This window comes from Carassius carassius, chromosome 47 (genome assembly GCF_963082965.1).
Source record: "Carassius carassius chromosome 47, fCarCar2.1, whole genome shotgun sequence".
NCBI lineage: Eukaryota > Metazoa > Chordata > Actinopteri > Cypriniformes > Cyprinidae > Carassius > Carassius carassius.
Window position 1 is genome coordinate 9,815,024 of NC_081801.1, and position 21,720 is coordinate 9,836,743.

The 21,720-nt window shown below is 42.9% G+C and overlaps 2 protein-coding genes across 3 annotated transcripts in view; one reads left to right on the plus strand and one right to left on the minus strand.

Annotated features, from left to right (window-relative positions):
* Positions 1-2,773, minus strand: part of LOC132130690 (NAD(P) transhydrogenase, mitochondrial-like) — a 35,387-nt gene extending 32,614 nt beyond the window's left edge. The window contains exon 1 of one of the 2 annotated variants that reach the window (XM_059542481.1): positions 2,646-2,773. The gene's annotated coding sequence lies outside the window, so the exon portion shown is untranslated. The remainder of the gene's footprint in view (positions 1-2,645) is intronic. The other variant, XM_059542482.1, reaches the window with a different exon arrangement.
* Positions 426-21,720, plus strand: part of LOC132130696 (FYN-binding protein 1-like) — a 43,916-nt gene continuing 22,621 nt past the window's right edge. The window contains exon 1 of the mRNA XM_059542488.1: positions 426-435. The gene's annotated coding sequence lies outside the window, so the exon portion shown is untranslated. The remainder of the gene's footprint in view (positions 436-21,720) is intronic.

Consider the following 21,720-nt stretch of genomic DNA (forward strand, 5'->3'; position numbering starts at 1 on the left):
ACCTATCCCATAATGCTCCACTCTGCCCAAGTCACTGCAGCGCAGATGTTTACCCACCTCCAAGGTAACACACATATGCTCACAGTTCACACAAGTGGGTGACTGATTGTTAACTGAGTGTTAAGTCACTAAGTTCTCACATCTTCATAGAGTAATATCAATAAAAAAAATTTAAGAAATTCATAAAGATACATCCAATTTAGCAAAAAGGATAGTAAAGAAAAATGTGCCACAGTTTCTAAAAAAAATTAAATAAAGAAGCTTATTATGATTCAACACTGATTATAATAACATCAATAGTATAAAACAACAACACTATATCTCTTTCCATGATGGAAAAAAATAAACATATATGTGAAATCTATATTCAAAACAATTTTATTCAAATTTTGTAATTTTGTAATACACACATAAAAGATTATAACAGCTACCAAACAACAACTGGTCTCAAACTAGCATTTTTAAATGGAATTTTAAGTAAAAATAAAAAATAATATTTTGTTTCTATAGCTTTTCTTAATTATTCTTTATTATTCCCCATTGTATCTAGTTTCTAAAGAACTTAATGGCACTTTGCAAGACTATTTGTAAGCGACACGACACAGATCAATTAATCCACAGGGTGAAACAGCCAAGGTCACACTAAGGCAAACCCAGAAGTGTGTAGAAGTGTATTTGTTTAGGTAAGGGCTATCATATATGAAGGTGATAAGGCTTTTTGTGAGTGCAGGTCAAACAGTAGCAGCTTACAGACAGGAGGCCTTTTAGGTCATTTATGGTCTACAACACCATAAACACTGTCTGCGAGGGTCTTCTCCAGAATATACAAAATACATAAAAAGAATAATTCTTTTTAGGGTACAAAATATAGCCTGAAACTGAAAATTGCTAGTGTGAGAGAAAAAGATTGTTTTGCAGATTTTGGTGACTTTAAATAAATTGTAAAGAATTTATAGACATATTATTAAAATTATTAACACTGCAGTCATAAATGAAAATTAAGAGCAGCTTTATTTCGTGCACCGATTTTCAAAAACAACCCGTTTAATGCAAAAAACATTTATTCTCATGTTTACTACTATAATTCATTACATTTATATAGCGCTTTTTCTAGGCACTCAAAGCACTTTACATAGTCTGGGGGTATCTCCTCATCCACCACCAGTGTGCAGCATCCACCTGGATGATGCGAAGGCAGCCATAGTGCCCCAGAACGCCCACCACACTGGGGCGCTAGGACGCACACAGACCACAGGGTGAGCACCCCCTGCTGGCCTCACTAGCACCTCTTCCAGCAGCAACCTAGTTTTCTCAGGAGGTCTCCCATCCAGGTACTGACCAGGCTCAGCCCTGCTTAGCTTCAGTGGGAAACCGGTCTTGGGCTCCAGGGTGATATGGCTGCCGGGGAAGTTGTGGCTTAGAGGTTAGAGTTGGACTCCTAACCCTAAGGTTGTGGGTTCGAGTATCGGGCCAGCAATACCATGACTGAGGTGCCCTTGAGCAAGGCACTGAACCACCAACTGCTCCCTGGGCACCGCAGCACAAATGGCTGCCCACTGCTCCAGGTGTGTGTTCACGGTTTGTGTGTGTTCACTGCTGTGTGTGTACACTTTGGAGGGCTAAATGCAGAGCACGAATTCTGAGTACGGGCTCCAGTCCTCTCCATAATATAAATAGTTTATAGGCCAAATATTATGCACTTTTTGGGGGATTTTTAATGTTTATTTTTCAATATTAATGAAAGTGACACCAAAAACAGGAGGGGGGCTGTGCAGGGACTAAGCAAGTTTCTGATGAGGCTATAACACTGTCAAACCCTGCCACTGCTTACAATAAAATGTGTGGAATGGACACCCAAAGTCTCGTGTATTCATGGAATGTGCCAGTAAGACTCAGTTTCCACTTATACACAAGAAGACGCCTGTATAATTTTCCTTTTTTTTTTCTTTTTTAGAGATGCATCCCACACATGCAAGCACTGCAGTGGTTATACTGCAGTGGTTATGCATGTATGAGGGCGAAGGAAACAATCAAATCACCGATTTAATGAAACATGTGCAGACAGTCTCTATTGAATTATGGTGCCAACTACAATCTAATTTCAGCAGCGCGTCAGCGGACCAGAGAAGTGACACAATCAGATGTGGGACAACGCACACTCACTTTAATCTATAAACTACAATGTTTAGAAAATCACATTATTCAACATAAGTGACGAGGAGGGATTAGGATCAAAATTAACGATGCTCGCCCTTGTGCCAAGAGTTTGTTATTGGGCAATGCAAAAGTCATTCATTCAAACAACTCAATGGCATAAGAAACGCATTAGCATATTCACATTCATATAATGCAGCCCAAGTACAACAGTAACGTTACTATTAATTAAAACCTGTTATACACCACTACATCAAATTCTTGCGTTTGCATGGCTTATTTTCGTTAGAGCATCGCGGCTTCAGGATCGGTGAGCCGACAGAAGGCGGGCACAAGCTGTAGTCGTACTTCACTAGCTTGTTAGCTAAGTACAAACAACTAGTGGAAGCTGACGTTTGCATTTAGAGACCACAGCGATGCATGCTCTAATGCATTTCTTGCAATCAAATGATAATGTGGTGGAGATCGAAGAATTGAATTGAAATTCTCACCGAGCAGAGACAGAGAATCAATGAACGACCTTTGAAAGCGGGGACACCCAGCTTACACCCGCCACCCGGAAGCACTCGCGCTCACCTCGATCTGCGCCGCTTGTGGCTTCACTCGGCCGTCGATCAACCTATGCGATCAACGCGTGTATATCAGTCATGTGCTGTAGGCGTTTGTTAACGAGATTTAACTGACATTAGTTTATCTTTAAATAACATAATTAGGCACAGTTTAGGGATAAAACAACAACAACAACGAACGAAAAAACAACATTTAATTAAAAGACAAACAAAAAGTCGATGAGATGTCCAATTGTGTTGCCTTTGTGGGCGATTAAAAACTGTGATTCACTTTTTTGTAATGGCAGTTGTAAAATTGTACCATGGTTACCACTAATTTAGCATGGTTACCCAGTTAATGTTTGCACCGTAAATCATAATAATTAAAATGTGATCTCTTTCAAACGTGTTTAAACGAGACAAGCTTGTTCATTCATTCATTCACTTATTTATTTACATTTATTTACAACCCTGGTAAACAGTTTTATTGTAGTAATTACTGCAGCAAATTGTATTTTAAACTTATTTAAATTTCTTTTAACATAACTCTGAATACAATAAATAGGCTAAATAAATAAATGACAAAGAACTGAATAGAGTCACCAGAGGCATCGCATAGGCTACAGTTCTTACATGCTTCTTATAGTTATTTGGGGGTAACTTCCGGTGTTAACCATTTCGACCAATTCTTATCAAATGTATCCATAATCTTACTTAGTCATGGTCATTTTCTCCATACCAAACATATCCCTTACAATCTCTATCCACTCTTCTTTTGTTGGTGGATTCTCATCCAGCCATTTATTTGTTATTGCTTTTTTTATTAGCAACCAATAACAATCTAAAAAGGTTCTCTTGACCATTAAAATCAGTTGGTATGTTTCTTAAATATAACCCCATAATCAATCTCAAAACCCAGTGTTGATTCATTGACCATTAACCAGTCAGACTGGATTGCTGGACAGTTCCAGAATATCTGAAAATAATCAGTCATTGAGTTGAAACATCTTCTCCAGCAAAGTGCAGACTCTATATAATATAATAAAATCTATTATAATATAATAATAATAAAAATGTCCTTAGAAAAATTTTCTCCAATTTTTCTTTTACATATAAGGTAGAGTGAGACTTGGAAGACTGTATGAATATTTTCTTGATACCAGTTTCTTGTGAATACCATGCACATATGCATCAGCAGAAACGTTGATTCTCTTAAAACAAGAATTAAAAAAAAAGTGTTATATTAAACATTGAGTGAGCTCAGGGACTACACATGTTGAGTTAAATTCAACACAAAACATGTGTTAAAATATAATACACAAATTTTTTACTTTAGTAAACACATTAATGTCATTTTTTGGTTCGTGTCGTACACAGCTGTGTGTTGCTGAGCAATTCAATGACTGTCCCATAGACTGCCATGTAAGTTACACTGTAAAGGTCCAGAAAAGTATGAAAAGCATCATCAGAACAGTCCATCTGCCATCAGAGTGTCAGGATGCGCTGTTTCTATGTGCATTTATGCTTTGATTTGAAAGAAAACAGCCCATCCTTGTGGCGCGGCTGACACAGACGAGCATTAGCAGCATATGGTGATGTGGAGAGACAAAGAAGAGACTGTTGACAAAGGAATTGTTGAATAAAGTAATTATTTTTGTTGTATTTGCATACAAAAAGTATTGTCGTCGCTTTATAACATTATGGTTGAACCACTGATGGCAGATGGACTATTCTGACTATGCTTTTCATACTTTTCTGGACATTGACAGTGTAATTTACTTGGCAGTCTATGGGACAGTCTCAAGCCTCAAGGTTTTCATCCAAAATATCATCTCGGTTACGTATGTAACCACGGTTCCCTGAATAGGGAATGAGATCCTGCGGTGACGTCACTGTATGGGAACACCTCTCGGTGTGACGAATGTCTGAAGCCCTATACCATCCCGCCAATCCTTTTGGCCAAATAGCGCTTGGCACCGCCCTACGCATGCATACGCATCGTATACCTGAGTGCCACGCACTATTTCGCTCAGATTTCATGAACTGAAGAAATGCTATCAAGGTACGGAACGGCCGGGACCGCAGCATCTCGTTCCCTATTCAGGGAACCGTGGTTACATACGTAACCGAGACGTTCCCTTTCATAGGTCACTTCGATGCTGTGGTGACATCACCGTATGGGAACCCTATACAATAACGCCTGACGTACCTGAGTTGGAATCCAAGGAAAGCATCTGCTCAAGCGGACTAAACCCGGGAGCCAGGAGCCAGGAGCCATCCTCACATCCAGACTGTAATACTTGACAAAAGTGCTTGGTGAGGAACATCCTGCCGCAGCACAGACATCATATATAGAAGAACCACTGAGAAAGCTTGTGATGAAGCCACTGCTCTCGTGGAATGAGCTCTAACTCCTAAGGGCGAAGCGAGTCCACGCGCCTCATAGGCTAAAGATATAGTCTCCACCAGCCAAAGGGACATGCGCTGCTTTGTGACAGCATGGCCTCTATTTTGTGTCCTAACAGACAAAGCTGGTCAGACTCATGCCATGGAGCTGTTCAATCAACATAAGTCTTCAGCGCTCTGACAGGGGGTAAAGCCTCCAAGACCACTTGTTGAAAGTGAAAAGGGTTCGAAGCGACCTTAGGGACATAATAGGCCTCGGTCGCAGTAATACTTTCACAGAGCCTGGTGAAAAATCCATGCACGAGGGCGAAACAGAAGAGCCTGTAAATCCCCTTGAGGGAGTCTCTTGAGGGAGGATAAAGCCACAAGAAGAACTGTCTTTAAAGTCAGGATTTTATCCAGTATAGTTTCAAAGGGCTCAAACGGATGCCCTGATAAACCTTGTGTAGTAGTCATAGTTGCCTCGTTAATTTTGGTACAACCCTAGTACAAATGAATGGTAATCACCTAATTAGATACAGGTGCGCTATAGGTGCGTGAGTGTGTATAAGGAAGCTATTGCGTTGTTGGCGTGCGTTGACTGCTGCAAACTGTTCTTGACTGCTCGAAAGCTGTTCTTTCGAGTTATTCCCTTATGGGGATCTTCGAGCTGTGCCACGCAGTATTTGGTATGCATCCTGGGCTGTTTATCTATCGTGGTCTGATGTTGGAAGGGCTGATTTGTAAATAATCAGGTGGGTAAATGATTTGATTTAATGGGTGGATATCCGCGAAAGGATTTGTTATATCGTGTTCCCCTCTGTTGTAGCTAAAGAGGCCAAGAGCCGGTAATATGTCCGTGTGATGACAGCTGATTGGGACTGTGACCGGGCTTCCCCTTCCTTCCTGTTTGGTCTTTGCCTTCGTTGTCTTGAATAGACTACTGTCGTTGTGCGTTGCCGTGACGTTCCGTCTTGCCTCAACTCAACTGCGCCTGCTTGACCTGTCCACATCAAGTGAACTTGACATCGGGAGATTGTGAGACCCGAGTATTAATCCGTGTGGCCGTTTGGCCACCTCCGCACTGTTTCAACTGGAAGATTGTGTCTGTGGGGTTTGGATGGTTGTGTGGAGGAATTCAAAGTTTATGTGAGTGTTTGAGTGTGCTGTTTATTGTTGGAAGTGTGTGTGAGCGTGAGAAATAAGTATTAATGGTTGTGAGTTTGCGTGATTTTAAATGCATCCTGTGTGTGTGTGTGTGTGTGTGTATTGTTAATGGACAAGGTGTAATGTGATTTGCATCTGTTATTTTGTTGTTTTTGTTTTGTATTTTGTTGATCAACTTGTATTTTTCTTTTCTTGTTTGCTGATTTGATCATTTTGATTATTGTACTTTTTTTCTTGTTTATTGATTTGTGACAATTTGACATTGATTTTGTTAACTTTGTTGGACCGGCTGAGAAGGAGTGCTGACCACTCTAGGTCCAAGTTAATGGGTACCCTTGTTCACTGAGTGATTTGAGTCTTTTGAATTCCCTGTCACTTGAATGCACGTGTGCTTGTGGTGAAGTGAGTACACTACTGTACGTTTGAAGTGCTTGTAGTGAAATGGAATTGGGTAGGTTTGTTATTTCTCCTTGCCATCCGACATGTTATTTTTGATTTTTGTTATTTTTCTTTAGTTTTGATTCTGATGCCACATTAACCCCTGGTGTATGGAAGTGTGTGTGTGTGTGTGTGTGTGTGTGTGTGTGTGTGTGTGTGTGTGTGTGTGTGTGTGTGTGTGTGTGTGTGTGTGTGTGTGTGTCGAGCTTTTAGTCTAGTTATTATAATAAAGTATTATTGTTATTTTCTATATTCACGTCTCTGCTGTGTCTTTGTGGGAACGAACCTGTGTGTCCTTATTGGACCATAATTTCCCAGGGTGAAATTCCCAGGGTGGCGTAGTCGGTGTTGTAATTATAATTGAGTCCAGAATAACGAAACTCACCTTTTCGATGCCACATTTTGGCATCGAAAAGTCGGCAGTCGGCAGGATGCCACATTGATTTTGGGCTGAGACGTGAATTTGTTTTTTTTTCTATATTGTGTGGGGTGAATGTTGTGATTCTTTATTTTATTTTTTTTGTTGAAACAGGGCGGTGTTGTGTACTGAACGTCCTATCTCTTTTTTGGTAAGTTTCACTAATTTCTTAAGGATGGATGAGGAATTACGTGACCTACGAGATCTAGTGTCACAGCTGCGGGCTGAAAATGAGAAGTTGAGGCAGGATCGGGCGATCACAGATGCAGCTGAACCCAGACCTGGTCCGTCTAATGCGTCATCATTCTCTATTGACCCTCCGCCTGTAAATGCTGGTATTCCAGCTGCAGAGAGGTTTGTGTTTATACCACGAGATCGTAAGTGTCCTAAATTTAATGGTAGGGCGGGAATGGGTATAAACGAATGGGTTGACGAGGCGGAGGCCTGTATGAGGGTTCGTCATATGTCCATTGCCGATCGCGCATTCTTTTCATTCGATCATTTGGAAGGGGAAGCTCGGGAAGAAATCCGATATCGCCCAGCGATAGAGCGGGAAGACCCAGAGAAGATAATTTTTGCATTGCGCGAATTGTACGGTTGTTCCCAGTCTTATGTGGCTTTGCAAGAAGCATTTTTCTCTAGGAGACAGCATGAGGGAGAAACCCTATTGGAGTTTTCTTTGGCACTCATGGGTCTGCTAGAGAGGGTTAAACAGCGGTCACCCAGTGGTCTGCCAAATGCTGACTCTTTATTGCGGGATCATTCGTTGAACATGTGCGTGAGAGCAGCCTCCGTCGAGAATTAAAGCAGCTCGTTCGTCGTCAGCCAAATTCCACCCTGCTGGAAGTGCGAAGTGAAGCTATACGATGGGAACAAGAAGGGACTCCGGGGGGCGCTAGAGGCCGTAGCCATTCAGTTCCGTCAGTTCAAGGCTTCCAGTATGGAGTGGGGGAAGGTGCACATACGGGGGTTGGGGGCGTACTTCCACGCTCTGAATTGAGTGAATAAAGAGAGATGTTTAAGGCACAGCAGAAGCAGCTCGAGCAGCTCACCCAAAGCGTCACAAGGTTGCAAGGACCTTCATCCCGTGTTCCATCTGCTCGTAGCGGCCCGATTATATGTAGGCGGTGCCATAGACCGGGACACATTGCCAGAGAATGTGTTGGGGAGCGAGTGGGCCCTCATTCTAGGGACCTACCCCGTCATGCTGATTTGCCAACAGACGGTAGGCAACTTCGCTTTGGTCAACAGTCGGAAAACTAGTCCCGCCGGGTCGCAGAGCCACGATCCGGTTGGGGAGAATTGCGGCTCAGAGATAGATTACAGTTCACGCTCATTCCCACAGTTAGTGTCTTCGTGTCCCCACTTATATGTTCATATAGGTGGGGTGGTTGTGTCTTGTTTAATAGACACTGGGTCAATGGTGTCTACGATTACAGAGACCTGTTTCCGTAGACATTTCGAACCGTGGGGGCAAGACCGTTTGAAGTCCTGCCAGTGGCTGCTATTGCGTGCTGCCAGTGTTGGGAAGGTTACTTTGGAAATGTAATAGGTTACAGATTACAAGTTACCCTATTTAAAATGTAATAGTAGTGTAACTTTTTTAATTACTTTAATAAAGTAATGTAACTAATTACTTTTGAGTACATTTTGATTACTTTTATAAATTTCTAATGAATGTTAATTTGCAACTGTAAATCATCTTCAACCATTTTACACCATGCAGGTTTAACCTTACAGTAGTGCTCAATACTGTCAGACTTTCACCATCCTTCATCACTTAAATTAAGATGATCACATTTGAACACTTCCACCACACAATCAGACTTTACTTAGAGATTGATCTGAAGTTCAAAGCAGATTTAAAATCAAAAGAAATAGTTTATAGATACTGTTTTTGAAACCAAATCTTTGCATAACTACAGGCATCTAACTGCATCTAACAATGGTTTGGGGAAAAATAGTTAATAAAAAAATAAAAGCATATACATCAACTCAAATACGGTTATCTAATAAGCATGTGTCCTATTTTGTGTACTAAACTCCTGAAACATTGGTGTCTTTTTGAAACACTGCTGTCTCTTTGTATATGATATGATGATAGTTTCTCAAAATAAGTAAAAAATGCTCATGAAGTGACTGTTCTAGAGATTAATTTCCATGAGGGGCGGACTGGGGGAAAAAATAGGCTGGGAAATCTCACACTCATACACCCACAACCCATTCTGAAACATGGACAACCCTATTTTTTTTTTGGACCTGACATGAAAAATATTTGAATCCTTAGGTTGGGGGACTTGCAACGTAATTAAGAGTTCTCTCCTAAACTGCACATTCACTTCCATTATCCATCCATCTCTCTCATGACTTTAATACTGAAGATTTTTATTTGACTTTTACCATGTTTTGTAAGTGCAATTTTGTTTTTTTGGCAAATGAATTACCACTTGTATTTATTTTTACTACAAATTCCATAATTAAACCACGGTTAGTGCCATACCATAGGCTATATAAATTTTCCTAAGGGTTGTGTTTTTGTATCCTCTAGCTCCCCCTAAACCTATGATAAAATATGATGATTTGTCTGCTAACTTACTACTGTAACATTACAAAAGATAATAATGACGTCGTTTATACAGTATTTTGAGTGATTGCGAGCAATGTGCTGCTGCTGCTTGACTAAGTAAACAAAGACAAAACTACATTAGTATATTTACAGATGAAACTGACCTGCACCTGAAACCCTGAACAGAAGTGTCACTTCTCTTCTCCAGCTGTGCGCTTACACATCTCACTCCGGTCTCTCTCTCTCTCGCATTGATTACTCGGAGTCTGATCCAAACCGCTCGGCGGAGGCGCAGAGAGCGCGCGAGCCCAACCATTGCCAGTCACGACTAACCGATTCATGATTTATTAGAAATTTAATTATCGAATGGCGGATTCGGAAATAATCGCTTTAGTATATTCGGCCTGCAATTATACAATAACAATATTAAAGTAGAAGGCCAAATCGTCTGCCAGGCCACCGGGAATAGTCCCGGTTCTCCCGATGTCCAGTCAGCGCCTGATTTCCACAGACACGCAGAACGTACAGGATTCATACTCAGTCTTTTTGCGGCTTAATATTCACAGACATCAGTCCATATCGGGTTTTGATTCAAGTGTACTGACCTACTTTTGATTTATTCGTCCAAAATGTGGCATATTGCGTCCGCGTTATAGGCTGAATTCCATTTTTATGACTGGATTCTACGAATGTGTTTTCCGCGTCTCGGAGATTATGGGCCATATGTCTTAGTGCAATTTGGGAAAGAAATAAGCTGTATGTGGATGTGTGTAAATATTCAAATGTAATCCTCATTGTAATCGTTACAATTTTCATAAGTAACTGTAATTTAATTACTCATTTTTTCTTAGTAACTGTAACTGATTACTGTTACATTTATTTTGTAATTAAATTACGTAACGCCGTTACATGTAACTAGTTACTCCCCAACACTGCGTGCTGCAAATGGGCTTTCTATTCTATATATAGGTTATTTGGAATTGGATGTTGAATTATGTGGGCACGCAGTCTCTAATTGTGGCATTTTGGTTGTTAAGGATCCCCCGGGAGGCATTGGTGTCCAAGCCCCTGGCGTACTAGGGATGAACGTCTTGGGGCGGTGTTACCAGCAGTTGTTGGGGCAGCATGGTACCGCACTTTTTAATTTCCCTTCTGTGGCTGGAGTACCTTCCTTTGTGAGGCAGGCCCTGCAACAGTGCCATCAAGTAAACACTCATCCTCCTCCTGGTTGTTCAGGGTGGGTTAGGGTGCGTGGTCCTCGGACGCAGCGAGTGATAGGCGGTACTATTACGTTAATAGCGGCGACCTGTTCAGAACAATTTGCGGATGGAGTAGTACTCCTTGAACCCCCTGAGTCTGGATTACCGGAGAATTTGTTGGTCTCGCCTGCATTGGTTCGTGTTGTTAAAGGCACAGTCTATGTACCAATAGTTAATGTGGGTACTTAAGATGTTATGCTTTTCCCGCGCAGGGTTTTGGGCACTTTAAGCAGCGTACATGTGGTTAGTTTACCTGCAGGCGTTACAGAAGTGCGGCCTAATACAATTACTGCAGATTCACCAGTTGCTTGCCCTGCGGAGCGAGCACAAATAGATGCGGTTGAGTTGGGTTCATTACCTGATGAGGAACAGAGCCAGGTTAGGGCCTTGCTGCAGCAGTATCAGTCAATTTTTGCCGTCAATGAAAGTGACTTGGGGTGTACGAATCTCATCTCTCACGACATTCCGTTAGTAGATGAAACCCCTGTGAGGCAGCGACACCGACGTATTCCACCCTCCGAGTACGAGACCGTCCGGGCACATATAAATCAGTTGCTGGAGTCCCAAGTCATTAGGGAGAGTTGCAGTCCATATGCGTCCCCTATTGTCTTGGTGAAAAAGAAGGATGGTACCGTCAACTGAATGCTAAAACCAGGAGAGATGCTTTTCCTCTGCCCCGCATAGAGGAGTCGCTGGATGCACTGTCGGGAGCCCGCTGGTTCTCCACTTTAGATCTGGCCAGTGGTTATAATCAGGTTCCCGTCAGTGAGGGAGACAAGCCAAAGACCGCTTTTTGCACCCCGTTTGGACTATTTGAGTGGAATCGGATGCCATTCGGGCTCTGCAATGCTCCCTCCACATTCCAGCGACTAATGGAGCGGATCTTTGGAGACCAACAATATCAATCTCTTCTGTTGTATTTGGATGACATTGTAGTATTTTCGTCTTCTGTTAGCCAGCACCTGGAGCGGTTGGACGTAGTGTTCAGGCGTTTGGAGAGGGAGAATTTGAAGGTGAAGCTTGAGAAGTGTGCCTTTTTCCAGCCCGAGGTAAAGTACTTAGGCCACGTTATTTCAAGTGAGGGAGTCGCTACTGATCCCTGCAAAATTGAGGCGGTAATACAGTGGCCTCGGCCCTCTACCGTTAAAGAGTTGCGTTCATTTCTCGGCTTCGCCAGCTACTACCGCCGTTTTGTGGACGGGTTCGCAAAATTGGCGGCCCCTTTACATCGGCTGGTAGGAGAGCTGACTGGAAGCAAGTGTAGGCCAAGGCAGCAAGAGGAGGCATTCTCTAGTGCTTGGAGTAGAGAGTGTCAAGACCGCTTTGAGGAGTTGAAGAGTAGGCTGACCACGGCCCCTGTTCTGGCATACGCTGATTTTGCCAAACCGTTTGTCCTTAAGGTGGATGCGAGCCATGGAGGGCTCGGGGCCGTCCTCTCACAGGAGCGGGATGGTAAGGTACGACCAGTTGCTTACGCCAGCTGTAGTATTAGACCTAATGAGCGGAACCTGTCAAACTACAGCTCCATGAAGCTGGAGTTTTTAGCACTCAAGTGGGCTATGACCGAACGCTTTAGAGAATATCTGTTGGGAAATAGGTGTATAGTGTACACTGATAATAATCCCCTCAGCCACTTGGCCACTGCCAAGCTGGGTGCTACGGAACAGCGGTGGGCTGCTCAATTAGCTGCCTTTGACTTCGACCTCAAGTATAGGTCAGTTAAGAGTAATACAAATGCAGATGCCTTGTCTAACAAATGCAGGTTGCATTCTCCAGTGGCAGTAGGGGGCTTAGGCTCTGGCACCACGATACCATCTGTGTTGAGGAGAGCAATGGGGGTGGATCTTGTAGCTGCGGCCACCCAGTGTGCCATGTCTATGTTCCCTGGCCATTCGCCTGTGGAGCTGGCGTCCTTGCAGGCTGCTGACCCAGTGATTAGCGAAGTCCTGGGATTCTGGAAATGCAGGAGATATCCTGGTCCGGAAGAACGACGGAAGCTGTCGAGACATGGTTTGGTCCTGTTACGGCAGTGGAAACGTCTGGTAGAGCGAGATGGGGTTTTGTACCGAAGGGTGATGCGTCCCGATGGTAAGGAGGAGGCACTGCAGTTGGTTTTGCCAACCATTTTAAAGACTGATGTTCTGACCCAACTCCATCAAAACCATGGCCATCAAGGTGTGGAACACTGGCCTGGTGAAGCAGCTGAGGTGGCAAATTGGTGCCAGCGGTGTGAACGTTGCCAAGTGGCGAAAGATACACGGCCACCGGCCCGGGGACCTATGGGCCATTTGTTGGCTTCCTGCCCTAATGAGATCATTGCTATTGATTTTACGATTCTAGAACCATCTAGTTCGGGAGTGGAGAACGTGCTGGTGATAACTGACATCTTTAGTAAGTACACAGTTGCTGTCCCAACTCGGGATCAGCGGGCAGAGACAGTGGCACGACTGCTAGTGACTGAATGGTTTTGTAAATTTGGTCTTCATTCGGACCAGGGTCGTAATTTTGAGTCCGGTTTAATTCGCCAGTTATGTGCCCTTTATGGGATTGTTAAGTCACGAACTACTCCGTACCATCCAGCTGGAAATGGGCAATGCGAGCGGTTTAACCGTACGCTCCACGATCTTTTGCGGACCCTTCCAAGCTCGAGAAAGCGAGACTGGGTAGCATGCCTTCCTCAAGTGGTGTTTTGTTATAACACCACCCTCCACCAGACTACAGGAGAGTCACCACATTTTTTAATGTTTGGCCAGGAGGCACGATTGCCTGTGGATTTCTTACTGGGTAGCGTTCCGGAGCCCATAGAAGGTGAGATACATGAGTGGGTATTAGAGCACCAAACTCGACTACAGGTAGCTTTTGAGGGAGCTCGAGAACGGTTGCGAGTTGCAGCAAAGAAGCGTAAAGAGCAGCATGATCTATTAGTTCGGTATGCCCCGCTCACTGTAGGGCAGTTGGTGTATCTTCGCAATTATGGGGTCCGAGGGCGTCATAAGATCAGTGATCTTTGGAGCCCTGTGTTATTTCAGATCCTGCGAGCACCTGAGGAAGGTGGTGTAGTGTACACTATTGCTCCTGCTGATGACTTGACCCAAGTAAGAACGGTACATCGTTCCTTGATTAAGGGTCGATTGGGGTCTGAGGCAGAGGCCCCAGATGAATGTGAGCACCTATCAGATCCAGAGGAGAATCCCCCTCCTCTGGAGGAAAGTTCCCTTCATCTGGAGGAGGAAGATGTTGATCTGGTGAGGGTTGTTAGAGTAGGCGTTGGGAGTGCCGAGCTTGCGGGCCAAGGTCATTCCCAGGATCCCTTGGGAAATATTGTTCCACCTCTGAGGACAGATGTGGTGCAAGTAGAAACCCCTGTGTTTGTTAAGAGAGAGGTGAGGCCTGAACCAGTCGATTTACCTGGTGAGGTTGTAAATACGGTTAGAAAGACCAGTCGAGTTACGGCGGGCCAGCATTCTAACGTGAATCGCCTCCCTAGGGCAGCGATTGGGCCAAGTGGGGCAGTTAATGCGGTCACAGCAGTCTTTAGGCCATGGATATGAGTTGTCATGTGATCGCCGGGACGTCGATCCAGTTCGGGGGGGTAGATTGTAGTAGTCATAGTTGCCTCGTTAATTTTGGTACAACCCTAGTACAAATGAATGGTAATCACCTAATTAGATACAGGTGCGCTATAGGTGCGTGAGTGTGTATAAGGAAGCTATTGCGTTGTTGGCGTGCGTTGACTGCTGCAAACTGTTCTTGACTGCTCAAAAGCTGTTCTTTCGAGTTATTCCCTTATGGGGATCTTCGAGCTGTGCCACGCAGTATTTGGTATGCATCCTGGGCTGTTTATCTATCGTGGTCTGACGTTGGAAGGGCTGATTTGTTAATCATCAGGTGGGTAAATGATTTGATTTAATGGGTGGATATCCGCGAAAGGATTTGTTATATCGTGTTCCCCTCTGTTGTAGCTAAAGAGGCCAAGAGCCGGTAATATGTTCGTGTGATGACAGCTGTTTGGGACTGTGACCGGGCTTCCCCTTCCTTCCTGTTTGGTCTTTGCCTTTGTTGTCTTGAATAGACTACTGTCGTTGTGCGTTGCCGTGACGTTCCGTCTTGCCTCAACTCAACTGCGCCTGCTTGACCTGTCCACATCAAGTGAACTTGACATCGGGAGATTGTGAGACCCGAGTATTAATCCGTGTGGCCGTTTGGCCACCTCCGCACTGTTTCAACTGGAAGATTGGGTCTGTGGGGTTTGGATGGTTGTGTGGATGAATTCAAAGTTGATGTGAGTGTTTGAGTGTGCTGTTTATTGTTGGAAGTGTGTGTGAGCGTGTATATGTACGAGTGTGCGAGCGTGAGAAATAAGTATTAATGGTTGTGAGTTTGCGTGATTTTAAATGCATCCTGTGTGTGTGTGTGTGTGTGTATTGTTAATGGACAAGGTGTAATGTGATTTGCATCTGTTATTTTGTTGTTTTTGTTTTGTATTTTGTTGATCAACTTGTATTTTTCTTTTCTTGTTTGTTGATTTGATCATTTTGATTATTGTACTTTTTTTCTTGTTTATTGATTTGTGACAATTTGACATTGATTTTGTTAACTTTGTTGGACCGGCTGAGAAGGAGTGCTGACCACTCTAGGTCCAAGTTAATGGGTACCCTTGTTCACTGAGTGATTTGAGTCTTTTGAATTCCCTGTCACTTGAATGCACGTGTGCTTGTGGTGAAGTGAGTACACTACTGTACGTTTGAAGTGCTTGTAGTGAAATGGAATTGGGTAGGTTTGTTATTTCTCCTTGCCATCCGACATGTTATTTTTGATTTTTGTTATTTTTCTTTAGTTTTGATTCTGAAGCCACATTAACCCCTGGTGTATGGAAGTGTGTGTGTGTGTGTGTGTGTGTGTCGAGCTTTTAGTCTAGTTATTATAATAAAGTATTATTGTTATTTTCTATATTCACGTCTCTGCTGTGTCTTTGTGGGAACGAACCTGTGTGTCCTTATTGGACCATAATTTCCCAGGGTGAAATTCCCAGGGTGGCGTAGTCGGTGTTGTAATTATAATTGAGTCCAGAATAACGAAACTCACCTTTTCGATGCCACACTTGCAACACAATGGATAAATCCCATGAAGGAACTCGCACAGGGCGGAAAGGCCTCAGCCGTCGCGCACCCTGTTTAAAACGAGAGACCAGCGGATGATGGCCCACTGAAGCACCATCTATATATACGTGGTTAGCTGAAATGGCTGCCACGTAAACTTTCAGAGTGGCTGGCGTTACTCCATTCAGAGAAACGTTCTTGAAGGAACTCCAGTACTGAAGCCACTGGGCAGTAAACTGGATCCATATAACGAATTCCACACCAGGTTGTAAACAGTTTCCATTTGAAAGCATATAAGCGTCTTGTAGAAGCTGCCCTAGAATTCATTATAGTCTCAGTGGTTTCAACAGAAAGACCGGGACATATTAACTCACTCCGCTCAGAGGCCACGCCCACAGCTTCCATAGATCTGGCCTTGGGTGCCAAATCATTCCCAGTGCTTGCGATAGTAAGTCCTGCCTGAGGGGAATCTCCCTTGGAGAGCCCGCTAACAGACTGACTACAGACAGATTCGACGCGAATAAGTCCACTCTTGCTTCTGCAAATATCTGCCATAAAAGGCTCACCGTTTGGGGGTGCAACCTCCATTCCCCCTGCTCCAGAGTCTGTCTGGATAGCAAATCCGCTCCGAAGTTCAAACGTCCGGGGACATGAACCACTCGGTTCTGAGACCAAAGAAGAATATTTTTCGCCAACCTGCACAGGGGCAAGAGCATAATCCTCCTTGATGATTCAGATACGACACAACCGCTATGTTGTCTGACCTGAGTAGTACATGACAGCCGATCAGCAGATTCGAGAAATACTGGAGAGCTAGAAAAACTGCCAGTAATTCCAACTTGTTTATATGCCAACTGCGTTGTGTCGCCATCCATACTCCGTGAGCTGGGCGCCCTTGACAAACAGTTCCCCAACTGGTCAAAGACGCGTCCGTCGTGACAGACTCTCGGGAAGCACAAGGAAGCTAGAAGGAATTCGGTTGACATCCATAGTCTTATTGACATAACACACCGTGTCACCGAAATCGTCCGATGCGGAAGACAACGGGGTGAAATGTTCCGGCTTGTCGTCCACCACTGAAAAGGGCGCATTTGAAGTAAGCCCAGACGGATTACAGGGGATGCCGCTGCCATTAGACCTAAAAGTCTGAGGCACAAATTCACCGTCACAGTGTGACCCACTTTGAAGTGACGCACGCATGACGCGAGAGACTGAGCGCGCGGGAGAGATAGTATTGCTGTCATCGCGTGAGAGTCCAAGTCTATTCCCAGAAGGTTATCCGCTGAGAGGGAATTAAAACACTCTTCTAGAAATTTGTGCATAAGCCCAGGCTGTTTAGATGATTAGCACAAGATCCCGATGGGAGTGTGCTTGAGTCTGCGATTGTGCTAACTCCAGCCATTTGTCCAGGCAATTCAATACACGAACGCCCTGGAGCCGCAACGGGGCCAGAACTGCGTCCATGCGTTTAGAAAATACTCGATGAGCCAAGGCTAAGCCGAAAGAAGAACACAGTATTGATACGCTTTGCCCTCTAAAGCGAATCAGAGGAACTTACTGTGTCTCTTGATGATCTGAAAATGAAAATATGCATCCTTCAGATCGATCGTGACAAACCAACTGTTTGGTTAAATCTGGTATATGCACTCAGGTATATGATGCGTATGCATGCGTAGGGCGGTGCCAAGCGTTATTTGGCCAATAGGATTGGCGGGATGGTGTAGGGCTTCAGACATTCGTCACACCGAGAGGTGTTCCCATACGGTGACGTCACCGCAGCATCAAAGTGACCAAAGGGAACTTAAATTGTGTTCAGAAGAAAAATTAAGCTTTTACGGGTTTGGAATGACATGGGGGTAAGAGATTAATGACACAATTTTCATTTGGGGAGGAGTATCCCTTTAATTACAATGATGTGTGTTCATTTAAATGTTTTATTACAGTATGGTGCAGGGGCGGACTGGCCATCGGGAGCACCGAGACATTTCCCGGTGACCTGACGGTCATTCTGACGTCAGGCTGACGTGCGATAGGCTGGTATGCAACTGCGAATTAATCGACGGTCTTATGAATCCACAAATCAGGCGATCGCGGAGTGAAAATGACACCACAACATGACCAAACATCAACAAAGCACTGCCCAATTGGCTATATCCAGAGGCAGGCTTTATCTTAGAAAATTCGCGCAAAAAATGGAGCAAAATGGAGGAAAAAAAGGAGGAGCAGAGACGGAACATATAAAATGGACAAAAGCCCTGGCCACAGACGCAGCAAGTTGCGCAGCAAATCGGTCAGAATTACATTTATATTTACTAGGGATGGGACGGTTCTCTGAAAAAACCGAACCGTTCAGTTTACCACACACGGTTCGACACGTGCTGGAACCGCTGTTCAACTTAAATCTGACAAAGCATCTGTAATATGGTTTACTATAAATAACACGTAAAACAAACAGGGTTCAAATAATATATGTTTCTGTTGATGCATGCGCATTCTGGATTCCCAGACATTACAACAACAGCGATGAAAAAAACCTCTACAAATTATTCACTCTTGTTCAATACTAATACGAACACTGGATCAGTGCTTTCTCTTAAAGTGACAGTCTTTATATTAATCAAACGGCAACAACAAAGAAATCACTCACTGCTCTTGATTAAAAAGCTTTTTTTACTTTAATAAAGAATAATCTTTAATTTATAGTCCAAAATGCAATGTTGTTATAAGTGACATGACATTCAGCCAAGTATGGTGACTTATACTCAGAATTCATGCTCTGCATTTAACCCATCCAAAGGGCACACACACAGAGCAGTGAACACACACACACACACACTGTGAACACACATCCGGAGCAGTGGGCAGCCATTTATGCTTGTACATAATTACATAATTTCTGTACCTAAAAACAAATGCAAGACATACCTAAAAAAAACCTGAAAGTCAGTTTATTTTATTTGTATCTTTACTCTATTGTTTTTATTTGTGCTGTTGCTTGTAGTTAGAATATTCTTAATAATATGATAATATATATATATTTTTTGAAAGGATAGTTTTTCCATAAACATAGCACATACAATGGTACCGAAACCGTGACTCTAAAACCGTGAAACAAACCGAACTGTGAAAAAGTTGAACTGTTCCACCCTAATATTTACATAATCATTTGGCAGAAAGACGCTTTCATTCAAAGCGACTTACAATAGATAAAATCTATTTAAAAAATAAAAATAATTACAACCCGAATTCCGGAAAAGTTGGGACGTTTTTTAAATTTTAATAAAATGAAAACTAAAGGAATTTCAAATCACATGAGCCAATATTTTATTCACAATAGAACATAGATAACGTAGCAAATGTTTAAACTGAGAAATTTTACACTTTTATCCACTTAATTAGCTCATTTAAAATTTAATGCCTGCTACAGGTCTCAAAAAAGTTGGCACGGGGGCAACAAATGGCTAAAAAAGCAAGCAGTTTTGAAAAGATTCAGCTGGGAGAACATCTAGTGATTAATTAAGTTAATTGATATCAGGTCTGTAACATGATTAGCTATAAAAGCTTTGTCTTAGAGAAGCAGAGTCTCTCAGAAGTAAAGATGGGCAGAGGCTCTCCAATCTGTGAAAGACTGCGTAAAAAAATTGTGGAAAACTTTAAAAACAATGTTCCTCAACGTCAAATTGCAAAGGCTTTGCAAATCTCATCATCTACAGTGCATAACATCATCAAAAGATTCAGAGAAACTGGAGAAATCTCTGTGTGTAAGGGACAAGGCCGGAGACCTTTATTGGATGCCCGTGGTCTTCGGGCGCTCAGACGACACTGCATCACTCATCGGCATGATTGTGTCAATGACATTACTAAATGGGCCCAGGAATACTTTCAGAAACCACTGTCGGTAAACACAATCCGCCGTGCCATCAGCAGATGCCAACTAAAGCTCTATCATGCAAAAAGGAAGCCATATGTGAACATGGTCCAGAAGCGCCGTCGTGTCCTGTGGGCCAAGGCTCATTTAAAATGGACTATTTCAAAGTGGAATAGTGTTTTATGGTCAGACGAGTCCAAATTTGACATTCTTGTTGGAAATCACGGACGCCGTGTCCTCCGTGCTAAAGAGGAGGGAGACCTTCCAGCATGTAATCAGCGTTCAGTTCAAAAGCCAGCATCTCTGATGGTATGGGGGTGCATAAGTGCATACGGTATGGGCAGCTTGCATGTTTTGGAAGGCTCTGTGAATGCTGAAAGGTATATAAAGGTTTTAGAGCAACATATGCTTCCCTCCAAACAACGTCTATTTCAGGGAAGGCCTTGTTTATTTCAGCAGGACAATGCAAAACCACATACTGCAGCTATAACAACAGCATGGCTTCGTCGTAGAAGAGTCCGGGTGCTAACCTGGCCTGCCTGCAGTCTAGATCTTTCACCTATAGAGAACCTTTGGCGCATCATTAAACGAAAAATACGTCAAAGACGACCACAAACTCTTCAGCAGCTGGAAATCTATATAAGGCAAGAATGGGACCAAATTCCAACAGCAAAACTCCAGCAACTCATAGCCTCAATGCCCAGACGTCTTCAAACTGTTTTGAAAAGAAAAGGAGATGCTACACCATGGTAAACATGCCCCGTCCCAACTATTTTGAGACCTGTAGCAGAAATCAAAATTGAAATGAGCTCATTTTGTGCATAAAATTGTAAACTTTCTCAGTTTAAACATTTGCTATGTTATCTATGTTCTATTGTGAATAAAATATTGGCTCATGTGATTTGAAAGTCTTTTAGTTTTCATTTTATTAAAATTTAAAAAACGTCCCAAGTTTTCCGGAATTCGGGTTGTGTATATATATATATATATATATATATATATATATATATATATATATATATATATATATATATATATATATTACAAATGTATATAATGATAGATGTTTTAAAAGAGCATCTTAATGACAAACTAGCACACTGTTTGACATATGGGGATACAGTATTTTTTTTGTGCCAAAATTGACCAGAAATAGATTTTCCATTTCTAGCCTACAATATGCAGCCTAGTGTACAATGCTTATTTATTTTGAAGGTGACGAAGGAAGCAACAGTAGCACTAGTGCTGCTAGTGCTCCTGCTTTGAACAAGAGAGGGTGGACAGTTCAGCTTTTGAGTCAGAGCAGGAACCTTCAGGTAAAGTTTAAGCTATAAGCAAAACTAAACATGTCATAACTGGCTATACTCTTAGAAAAATATGTGCTTTTATGATTTATAAGGTCATCAGTAGTAGGACTGTGATCATTGGGACATACAACTGATGGCTGCATAATTAATATAGATTATTGAAAGTGCTTATTTCATATTGTAGAGAAACTCAATGTGCAGAGTGAGAGAGAGGGCGATTAAGGGAAAGATGATAGAGACAGTGAATGCCTTGATACTTCTTGATACTTCATTTGATTATTTTGCCCATTGAACCATTGGCGGATGCGTTGGTTGTGGCGCTGCACAGACTGACCGGTGTATGACATCGAAGTAGGCTACCACGAGAGCGATTCAAAAGCACAAGGAGTCGTCTGCTCTCTAAGTTCTTGCGGTTCTTTGATGTAACACACCGATCGGTCTGATGGTGATGACCTGCTTCCTTTACTGTCTATGCCTGCTTCAAGTCGAACAAGTCTAATGATTCAATGAA